Consider the following 10,019-nt stretch of genomic DNA (forward strand, 5'->3'; position numbering starts at 1 on the left):
TGAGGTAGGTGGGGTTTTATGAAGGATGGATGTGAGTGGTGAAGAGAAAGATGGGATTTGATAGGTGAAGGGTTGAGGAAGAGAGAGGGTGGTGGGGTTGGTAGGGATCCTGTGGGGTCCACAGATCCTGAGGTGTCAAGAAAAAGTCATCTTTGCACCAAATGGCATGCAAAAATGCGTTTTGAGCCAATTCTGGCGTTAAACGCCGGGTTGGTGCCCTTTTCTGGCGTTTAACGCCAAGTGCTTGCCCACATCTGGCGTTTAACGCCAGTCTGGTGCCCCTTTCTGGCGTTAAACGCCCAGAATGGTGCCAGACTGGGCGTTAAACGCCCATCTGCTAGCCTTACTGGCGTTTAAACGCCAGTAGGTCCTTCCTCCAGGGTGTGCTATTTTTCTTCCTGTTTTTCATTCTGTTTTTGCTTTTTCAATTGATTTTGTGACTTCTCATGATCATCAACCTACAGAAAACATAAAATAACAAAGGAAAATAGGTAAAATATAACATTGGGTTGCCTCCCAACAAGCGCTTCTTTAATGTCAGTAGCTTGACAGAGGGCTCTCATGGAGCCTCACAGATTCTCAGAGCAATGGTTGAACCTCCCAACACCAAACTTAGAGTTTGAATGTGGGGGTTCAACACCAAACTTAGAGTTTGGTTGTGGCCTCCCAACACCAAACTTAGAGTTTGACTGAGGGGGCTCTGTTTGACTCTGTTTTGAGAGAAGCTCTTCATGCTTCCTCTCCATGGTGACAGAGGGATATCCTTGAGCCTTAAACACAAAGGATTCTTCATTCACTTGAATGATCAGTTCTCCTCTGTCCACATCAATCACAGCCTTTGCTGTGGCTAGGAAGGGTCTGCCAAGGATGATGGTTTCATCCATGCATTTCCCAGTCTCTAGGACTATGAAATCAGTAGGGATGTAATGGTCTTCAACTTTTACCAGAACATTCTCTACAAGTCCATAGGCTTGTTTCTTTGAATTGTCTGCCATCTCTAGTGAGATTCTTGCAGCTTGTACCTCAGAGATCCCTAGCTTCTCCATTACAGAGAGAGGCATGAGGTTTACACTTGACCCTAAGTCACACAGAGCCTTCTTGAAGGTCATGGTGCCTATGGTACAAGGTATTGAAAACTTCCCAGGATCTTATCTCTTTTGAGGTAATTTCTGCCTAGACAAGTCATCTAGTTCTTTGGTGAGCAAAGGAGGTTTGTTCTCCCAAGTCTCATTTCCAAATAACTTGTCATTTAGCTTCATGATTACTCCAAGGTATTTAGCAACTTGCTCTTCAGTGACATACTCATCCTCTTCAGAGGAAGAATACTCATCAGAGCTCATGAATGGCAGGAGTAGATTCATTGGAATCTCTATGGTCTCATTTTGAGCCTCAGATTCCCATGGTTCCTCATTAGGAAACTCATTGGAGGTCAGTGCACGCCCATTGAGGTCTTCCTCAGTGGCGTTCACTGCCTCTTCATCCTCTCCAAATTCGGCCATGTTGATGGCCTTGCACTCTCCTTTTGGATTTTCTTCTGTATTGCTTGGAAGAGTACTAGGAGGGAGTTCAGAAACTTTCTTGCTCAGCTGTCCCACTTGTGCCTCCAAATTCCTAATGGAGGACCTTGTTTCAGTCATGAAACTTTGAGTGGTTTTGATTAGATCAGAGACCATGGTTGCTAAGTCAGAGTGGTTCTGCTTAGAATTCTCTGTCTGTTGCTGAGAAGATGATGGAAAAGGCTTGCCATTGCTAAACCTGTTTCTTCCACCATTATTGTTGTTGAAACCTTGTTGAGGTCTCTGTTGATCCTTCCATGAGAGATTTGGATGATTTCTCCATGAAGAATTATAGGTGTTTCCATAGGGTTCTCCCATGTAATTCACCTCTTCCATTGAAGGGTTCTCAGGATCATAAGCTTCTTCTTCAGATGAAGCATCCTTAGTACTGCCAGGTGCATTTTGCATTCCAGACAGACTTTGAGAAATCAAATTGACTTGCTGAGTCAATATCTTGTTCTGAGCTAATATGGCATTCAGAGTATCAATCTCAAGAACTCCTTTCTTCTGATTTGTCCCATTGTTCACAGGATTCCTTTCAGAAGTGTACATGAATTGGTTATTTGCAACCATTTCAATTAGCTCTTGAGCTTCTGCAGGCGTCTTCTTCAAATGAAGAGATCTTCCAGCAGAGCTATCCAAAGACATCTTGGATAGTTCAGAGAGACCATAATAGAAAATACCTATGATGCTCCATTCAGAAAGCATATCAGAGGGACACTTTCTGATCAATTGTTTGTATCTTTCCCAAGCTTCATAGAGGGATTCTCCTTCCTTCTGTCTGAAGGTTTGGACTTCCACTCTAAGCTTACTCAATTTTTGAGGTGGAAAGAACTTTGCCAAGAAGGCATTGACTAGCTTTTCCCAAGAGTTCAGGCTTTCTTTAGGTTGTGAGTCCAACCATGTCCTAGCTCTGTCTCTTACAGCAAAAGGGAATAGCATTAGTCTGTAGACCTCAGGGTCAACCCCATTAGTCTTGACAGTGTCACAGATTTGCAAGAATTCAGCTAAGAACTGATGAGGATCTTCCAATGGAAGTCCATGGAACTTGCAATTCTGTTGCATTAGAGAAACTAATTGAGGCTTAAGCTCAAAGTTGTTTGCTCCAATGGCAGGGATAGAGATGCTTCTCCCATAGAAGTCGGGAGTAGGTGCAGTAAAGTCACCCAGCACCTTCCTTGCATTGTTGGCATTGTTGTTGTTTTCGGCTGCCATGGATTCTTCTTCTTTGAAGATTTCTGTTAGGTCCTCTACAGAGATTTGTGCCTTAGCTTCTCTTAGCTTTCGCTTCAAGGTCCTTTCAGGTTCAGGGTCAGCTTCAACAAGAATGCCTTTGTCTTTGCTCCTGCTCATATGAAAGAGAAGAGAACAAGAAAATGTGGAATCCTCTATGTCACAGTATAGAGATTCCTCGAGGTGTCAGAGGAATAGAAAAATAGAAGAAAGAGGTAGAAGAATTCGAACTTAGTGAGATAGAGTTCGAATTGTGCATTGAGGAGGAGTGGTACTCCATAAATAGAAGGATGTGAGAAGAGGGGAAGAAATTTCGAAAATTAAGTAAAAGATTTTAAAAACATTTTGAAAAAGATTTTGAAGAAGATATGATTGAAAATTTTTTTGAAAAAGATGTGATTAAAAAGATATGATTGAAAAGTTATGGTTTTAAAAAGATGTGATTGAGAAGATATGATTTGAAAACAATTTTAAAAAGATTTGATTTTAAAAAATAATGACTTGCCTAACAAGAAAAGATATGATTTAAACATTAAACCTCTCTCAACAGAAAAGGCAACATACTTAAAATGTTCAATCAAATCATTAATTGTTAGCAAGTATCTTTGAAAAAGGAGAGAAATTGATTTTGAAAACATTTGATTGAAAAGATTTGATTTGAAAAAGATTTGATTTTGAAAAACTTTGAAAACTTGAAAAAAATCTGAATTAAAAACAGAATCTTCCCTCTTGTGCCATCCTGGCATTAAACGCCCAGAATGGTGCACATTCTGGCGTTTAACGCCCAATGCTCTACCTTTTTGGGCGTTAAACGCCCAACCATGCACCCTGGCTGGCGTTTAAATGCCAGTCTGTCCTTCTTCACTGGGTGTTTTGAACGCCCAGCTTTTTCTGTGTAATTCCTCTGCTGCATGTACTGAATCTTCAGTTCCCTGTACTATTGACTTGAAAATAGAACCAAGATCATATAAACAATGCATGCAAGACACCAAACTTAAAATGAGACACTGGACTCAACAAGAAACATAAAATATTTTTGGTTTTTATGATTTTGTAATTTTTTTTGGATTTTTTTCGAAAATTAAGTGGAAAAGAAAATAAAGGCATCAAAATTCTTAGTGAGAATTCCAGGAATCATGCAATGTTAGTCTAAAGCTTTAGTCTAAAGGAATTAGACATGGATAGCTAAGCTTCAGCAGGACATTGCATTCAAGAGCTAAATTGATGAGAATCAATCAGCTTTGGTGATGATAAGATCATCACCTTGAAACACTAGAATTCATTCTTAAGAACCCTGAAAAATACCTAATCTAAGCAACAAGATGAACCGTCAGTTGTCCATACTCGAAACAATCCCCGGCAACGGCGCCAAAAACTTGGTGCACGAAATTGTGATCATCAATGGCGCCATCAACATGGTACGCTCATTGCAATCTCAACTCTTTATCACAACTCCGCACAACTAACCAGCAAGTGCACTGGGTCATCCAAGTAATAAACCTTACGCGAGTAAGGGTCGATCCCACGGAGATTGTTGGTATGAAGCAAGCTATGGTCACCTTGTAAATCTCAGTCAGGCAGACTCAAATGGTTATGGGTGATATATGAATAAAACATAAAGATAAAGATAGAGATACTTATGTATTCCATTGGTGAGAATTTCAGATAAGCGAATGGAGATGCTTTGTCCCTTCCGTCTCTCTGCTTTCCTACTGTCTTCATCCAATCCTTCTTACTCCTTTCCATGGCAAGCTTATGCAAGGGTTTCACCGTTGTCAGTGGCTACTTCCCATCCTCTCAGTGGAAATGTTCAACGCACCCTGTCACGGCACGGCTATCCATCTGTCGGTTCTCAATCAGGCCGGAATAGAATCCAGTGATTCTTTTGCGTCTGTCACTAACGCCCCGCCCTCAGGAGTCTGAAGCTCGTCACAGTCATTCAATCATTGAATCCTACTCAGAATACCACAGACAAGGTTTAGACCTTCCGGATTCTCTTGAATGCCGCCATCAATTCTAGCCTATACCACGAAGACTCTGATCTCACGGAATGGCTGGCTCGGTTGTCAGGCGAGCGCTCGGTTGTCAGGCGATCAACCATGCATCGTGTATCAGGAATCCAAGAGATATTCACCCAATCTAAGGTAGAACGGAAGTGGTTGTCAGTCACACGTTCATAGGTGAGAATGATGATGAGTGTCACGGATCATCACATTCATCAAGTTGAAAAACAAGTGATATCTTGGAACAAGAACAAGCGGAATTGAATAGAAGAACAATAGTAATTGCATTAATACTCGAGGTACAGCAGAGCTCCACACCTTGATCTATGGTGTGTAGAAACTCCACTGTTGAAAATACATAAGAACAAGGTCTAGGCATGGCCGTGAGGCCAGCCTCCCAAAGAGGGTTCAATCATAAAAACATGATCAAAAGATGATCTAGAGATCTAAAGTGATCAAAAGATGAAAATACAATAGTAAAAGGTCCTATTTATAGGAAACTAGTAGCTTAAGAATTACAAAGATGAGTAAATGACATAAAAATCTACTTCCGGGCCCACTTGGTGTGTGCTTGGGCTGAGCATTGAAGCATTTTCGTGTAGAGACTCTTCTTGTAGTTAAACGCCAGCTTTTGTGCCAGTTTGGGCGTTTAACTCCCACTTTGGTGCCAGTTCCGGCGTTTAACGCTGGGAATTCTGAAGGTGACTTTAAACGCCGGTTTGGGCCATCAAATCTTGGGCAAAGTATGGACTATCATATATTGCTGGAAAGCCCAGGATGTCTACTTTCCAACGTCGTTGAGAGCGCGCCAATTGGGCTTCTGTAGCTCCAGAAAATCCACTTCGAGTGCAGGGAGGTCAGAATCCAATAGCATCTGCAGTCCTTTTCAGTCTCTGAATCTGATTTTTGCTCAGGTCCCTCAATTTCAGCCAGAAAATACCTGAAATCATAGAAAAACACACAAACTCATAGTAAAGTCCAGAAAAGTGAATTTTAACCAAAAACTAATAAAAATATACTAAAAACTAACTAAATCCTACTAGAAACATACTAAAAACAATGCCAAAAAGCGTACAAATTATCCGCTCATCAATAGACCAAGCTCAGCCCAAACATACACCAAGTGGGCCCCGGAAGTGGATTTATGCATCAATTACTTACTTCTGTAAACCCTAGTAGCTAGTTTATTATAAATAGAACTTTTTACTAGTGTATTAGACATCTTGGGATGATTAGTTCTCAAATCATGGGGGCTGGCCTCTCGGCCATGCCTGAACCTTTCACTTATGTATTTTCAACGGTGGAGTTTCTACACACCATAGATTAAGGGTGTGGAGCTCTGCTGTACCTCAAGTTTCAATACAATTACTATTATTTTCTATTCAATTCTCTTTTATTCTTATTCCAAGATATACGTTGCACTTCAACTTGATGAACGTGATGATCCGTGACACTCATCATCATTCTCACTTATGAACGCGCGTGACTGATAACCACTTCCGTTCTACTTTAGGCCGGGCGCATATCTCTTAGATTCCCCAACAGAATCTTCGTGGTATAAGCTAGATAGATGGCGACATTCATGGGAATCCGGAAAGTCTAACCTTGTCTGTGGTATTCCGAGTAGGATTCCGGGAATCCGAAAAGTCTAACCTTGTCTGTGGTATTCCGAGTAGGATTCCGGTATTGAATGACTGTGACGAGCTTCAAACTCCTGAAGGCTGGGCGTTAGTGACAGACGCAAAAGAATCAAGGGATTCTATTCCAACCTGATTGAGAACCGACAGATGATTAGCCGTGCTGTGACAGAGCATTTGGACCATTTTCACTGAGAGGATGGGATGTAGCCATCGACAAGGGTGATGCCTCCAGACGATTAGCCATGCAGTGACAGCGCATAGGACCATTTTCCCGAGAGGATGAAAAGTAGCCATTGACGACGGTGATGCCCTACATACAGCTTGCCATGGAAAGGAGTAAGAAGGATTGGATGAATGTAATAAGAAAGTAGAGATTCAAGCGGAGCACAGCATCTCCATACGCCTATCTGGAATTCCCACTATTGATTTACATAAGTATTTCTATCCTATTTTATTTTCTGTTTATTATATCTTTTCGAACTCATCATAAACCATTTAGTCTGCCTAACTGAGATTTACAAGGTGACTATAGCTTGCTTTATACCAACAATCTCTGTGGGATCGACCCTTACTCACGTAAGGTATTACTTGGATGACCCAGTACACTTGCTGGTTAAGTTGAACGGAGTTGTGATCACACGTGCCATTACCAGGGATTATTAAGATCCCAATTCATCATACCATGATCTCTTTAGTGTATTTTTGACAGAGCCAATATTTAAATCTCATGCAAATACAAAGAGACCAACTTTGAGGATCACAATTTCATCCACCAAGTTTTTGGCGCCGTTGTCGGGGATTGTTCGAGTATGGACAACTGAAGGTTCATCTTGTTGCTCAGATTAGGTAATTTTCTTTTTATTTTCTTTTCAAAAATCTTTCAAAAATTTTTCTTTATTTTTCTTTTTTCCAAATTTTATTTTTGAGAAATATAATAAAAATACAAAAAAATCATAAAATCATAAAAATCAAAAATATTTTGTGTTTCTTGTTTGAGTCTTGAGTCAACTTTTAAGTTTGGTGTCAATTGCATGCTTTAAAAATTTTTCTTGCATTTTCTTCGAAAAATTCATGCATTCATGGTATTCTTCATGATCTTCAAGTTGTTCTTGGTAAATCTTCTTGTTTGATCTTGATGATTTCTTGTTTTATGTCTTTTGTTGTTTTTCATGTGCATCTTTGCATTCATATTTTCCAAGCATTAAAAATTTTTAAGTTTGGTTTCTTGCATATTTTCTTTACATTGAAAATTTTTCAAAAATATGTTCTTGATGTTCATCATGATCTTCAAAGTGTTCTTGGTGTTCATCTTGACATTCATAGTGTTCTTGCATGCATCATGTGTTTTGATCCGAAATTTTCATGCATTGAGTATTTTCAGTGTTTTTCTCTCTCATCATAAAAAAAATTCAAAAAAAATAAAAAATAAAAAAATATCTTATCTTTTTAAATCTTATCTTTTAAAAATCTTTTTCAAAAATCATATCTTTTCCATTTTTTTTCATATTCGAAAATTTCAAAAATCTTTTTCAAAATATTTTCAAAATCTTTTTCTTATCTTTATATCAAATTTTCGAAAACTCACTAACAATTAATGTGAGTGATTCAAAAATTTGAAGTTTGTTACTTTCTTGTTAAGAAAGGTTCAATCTTTAAGTTCTAGAATCTTATCTTGTAGTTTCTTGTTAGTGAAGTAAGTAATTTTAAATTTTTGAATTAAATCTTTTTATCTTTTATCTTATCTTTTTTAAAAATTATATCTTTTTCAAAATTTGATTTCAAAGTATCTTATCTAACTTCTTATCTTCTAATCTTTTCAAATTTGATTTTAATATCTTTTTTCAACTAACTATTTGACTTTTTGTTTGTTTCTTATCTTTTTCAAAACCACCTAACTACTTTTCCCTCTCTAATTTTCGAAAATATCTCATCTCTTTTTCAAAAATTCTTTTTGTTTTAAATTTTAATTTTAATTATATCTTATCTTTAATTTTCGAAAATCACTAACTTCTTTTTCAAAATTATTTTCGAAATTCTCCCTCTCTTTTCTTATTCTATTTAATTACTTATCTACTAACACTTCCTTCACCTCTCTTCATCTAAAAATCCGAACCCACTCTTCTTCACTCTTCTCCCCTTTCTTTTTCTACTAACATAAAGGAATCTCTATACTGTGACATAGAGGATTCCTCTTTCTTTTCTTGTTTTCTTCTCTTTCATATGAGCAGGAACAAGGACAAAAGCACTCTTGTTGAAGCTGATCCTGAACCTGAAAGGACTTTGAAGAAGAAACTAAGAGAAGCTAAATTACAACAATCTAGAAGTAACCTTTCAGAAATTTTCGAACAAGAGAAGGAGATGGCAGCCGAACCCAATAATGATAATGCAAGGAGGATGCTTGGTGATTTTACAAAACCAACGTCCAAATTTGATGGAAGAAGCATCTCCATTCCTGCCATTGGAGCCAATAACTTTGAGCTTAAGCCTCAACTAGTTGCTTTAATGCAACAGAACTGCAAGTTTTATGGACTTCCATCTGAAGATCCTTACTAGTTTTTAACTGAGTTCTTGCAGATTTGTGAGACTGTTAAGACGAATGGAGTTGATCCTGAAGTCTACAGACTCATGCTTTTCCCTTTTGCTGTAAGAGACAGAGCTAGAATATGGTTGGATTCACAACCTAAGGATAGCCTGGACTCCTGAGATAACCTGGTCACGGCTTTCTTGGATAAATTCTTTCCTCCTCAAAAGCTGAGCAAGCTTAGAGTGGATGTTCAGACCTTCAAACAAAAAGATGGTGAATCCCTCTATGAAGCTTGGGAAAGATACAAGCAGTTGACCAAAAGGTGTCCATCTGACATGTTTTAAGAATGGACCATATTAGATATATTCTATTATGGTCTATCTGAGTTTTCGAAAATGTCATTGGACCATTCTGCAGGTGGATCCATTCACCTAAAGAAGACACCTACAGAAGCTCAAGAACTTATTGACATGGTTGCAAATAACCAGTTCATGTACACTTCTGAGAGGAATTCCGTGAATAATGGGACGCCTCAGAGGAAGGGAGTTCTTGAAATTGATGCTCTGAATGCCATATTGGCTCAGAATAAAGTGTTGACTCAGCAAGTTAACATGATTTCTCAAAGTCTGAATGGATGGCAAAATGCATCCAACAGTACTAAAGAGGCAGCTTCTGAAGAAGCTTATGATCCTGAGAACCCTGCAATGGCAGAGGTTAAGTACATGGGTGAACCTTATGGGAACATCTATAATTCATCATGGAAAAATCATCCAAATTTCTCATGGAAGGATCAACAAAAGCCTCAACAAGGCTTTAACAATGGTGGACGCAATAGGCTGAGCAATAGCAAGCCTTTTCCATCATCTTCTCAGCAACAGACAGAGAATTCTGAACAAAATACTTCTAATTTAGCCAATCTAGTCTCTGATCTGTCAAAAGCCACTTTCAGTTTCATGAGTGAACAAGATCCTCATCAGAAATCTGGAGGCACAAGTGGGCCAGCTGAGTAAGAAAGTCATGAAACTCCTCCCAGTATTCTCCCAAGCAATACAGAAGAGAATCC

At 38.7% G+C, this 10,019-nt stretch overlaps 2 non-coding genes across 2 annotated transcripts; one reads left to right on the forward strand and one right to left on the reverse strand.

Annotated features, from left to right (window-relative positions):
• Window positions 1-2,258: 2,258 nt before the first annotated feature.
• LOC130971931 (small nucleolar RNA R71) lies at window positions 2,259-2,366 on the forward strand. Its single transcript, XR_009083132.1, has one exon. It is a non-coding gene; the product is annotated as a small nucleolar RNA R71 (small nucleolar RNA).
• Window positions 2,367-9,189: 6,823 nt separating this feature from the next.
• LOC130971382 (small nucleolar RNA R71) lies at window positions 9,190-9,293 on the reverse strand. The gene has a single exon (XR_009082604.1). It is a non-coding gene; the product is annotated as a small nucleolar RNA R71 (small nucleolar RNA).
• Window positions 9,294-10,019: the final 726 nt, after the last annotated feature.

This window comes from Arachis stenosperma, chromosome 3, assembly GCF_014773155.1.
Source record: "Arachis stenosperma cultivar V10309 chromosome 3, arast.V10309.gnm1.PFL2, whole genome shotgun sequence".
NCBI lineage: Eukaryota > Viridiplantae > Streptophyta > Magnoliopsida > Fabales > Fabaceae > Arachis > Arachis stenosperma.